Genomic DNA, 1,575 nt, shown 5'->3' with positions numbered 1-1,575 from the left:
GGCGGGGTTAGGGGGGGCGGGGCCACATTAGTCCATCGATCCCCAATTGATACATCTGTAGTGTTTTAGCGGATCAGTACCGAGAACTAGAATAAAAATTAGTATAAAAACGAGTTAAACTCTTCTAATCTTTGTAATAAAAGATGAACGGGTGTTCTTGGGGGGAGGGGCGGGGGGTTAGTGTTGGTGCCTGCACCTCTCTGTACACAATTTAATATAAACCATAAGTAGAAATCTGACAGCAGGAGGGCGACTGCCGGGGAATTGTACGGATCACGTGAAATGGTTCGAGGGTTAGATGCCGGTGTGATCGGGGGTTGACGTCCTTGACAGGACCTGCGTGGAAAACAAAATGGCCACACGGATTGCGGGTTGCATGCGCGTCACATACTCTGCTGCTACTTAAAAGTGCGGCAATGCCGGGTGTCGGGTTCTGGTGCAGCTGCCGGAATAGAAGTGGAACACTTGCTCCATCCATGGCACGTGGAGGCTTTGTATGGGCCGTGGGTCAGGTGACCTGGTCTGCAGCATTCCAATAGGACATCGTCTTGTGGGTCAGGTGACCTGGTCTGCAGCATTCCAATAGGATGTTGTTCTGTGGGTCAGGTGACCTGGTCTGCAGCATTCTGATAGGACGTCCTTCTGTGGGTCAGGTGACCTTGTGTGCAGCATTCCAACAAGGACATCGTTCTGTGGGTTAGATGACCCTGTGTGCACCATTCTGATAGGACATTGTTCTGGGGGTCAGGTGACCCTGTGTACACTATTCTGATCCTGATGAAGGGGACCCTGCGTGGCCCCCGAAAGCACTTGTCATTTGAGTGACATGAATAAAAATGGATTTGCACTGATTTGGAAACTTTCATGCTGGTGACATCTTTATCCGAGTTCCACCATTCTGATAGGACGTCGTTCTGTGGGTCAGGTGACCCTGTGTGCAGCGTTCTGATAGGACGTCGTTCTGTGGGTCGGTAGAGCCTGTTGCAGAGTCTGCAAGGATTCCTTATTTTATCCGGCACCCCTCCGTGTAGTCAACATAGGGATCCGTCTTCCACGAACACTGTTCAAAAGAATGGAAAGATATCAAAGCCGAACTCCGGGCAGAGACAGAAATAAATGCGGCTCTGTGCTCATTAACACATCAATACATGTACATTGTAAAACTGGAGGAGTACTAGCATATGACTTCAGAACTGTGCAAATCTCAGGACTGGATGGACAGAAATACAAATCCTACGGCAGATCAATCAGCTCTTGTATATGTATTTTATACTCTACCTGCATTTAGTGGTTTGCCCTCACCCTGCCTGTGTCCACAGAGACAGCTGGGCCTGCGCTCCCGTGTCACAAACAAAAAGGTCCGGCCAGACTCCGATGACATCAGCACGCAGTAGTAAAACTTTACTGTTCCGGACAATAACAAAGAAGGCCTAGCCAGACCCTCCCGCACGACGTGTTCCTCTCTGTAAGGAGGGTCTATGCGGAACTTCTGTGTAATCGTCTGGAACAATAAAGTTTTACTTGAGATGACGCCGTCGTTGTCCGGTCGGTCTTTTTGCTGGCGGAATGTCCCCC

Source organism: Nanorana parkeri, unplaced genomic scaffold, assembly GCF_000935625.1.
Source record: "Nanorana parkeri isolate BGI_ZX_2015 unplaced genomic scaffold, ASM93562v1 scaffold2085, whole genome shotgun sequence".
NCBI lineage: Eukaryota > Metazoa > Chordata > Amphibia > Anura > Dicroglossidae > Nanorana > Nanorana parkeri.
The sequence above is the reverse complement of the archived record's forward strand: the minus strand, read 5'-3'. Positions refer to the sequence as shown.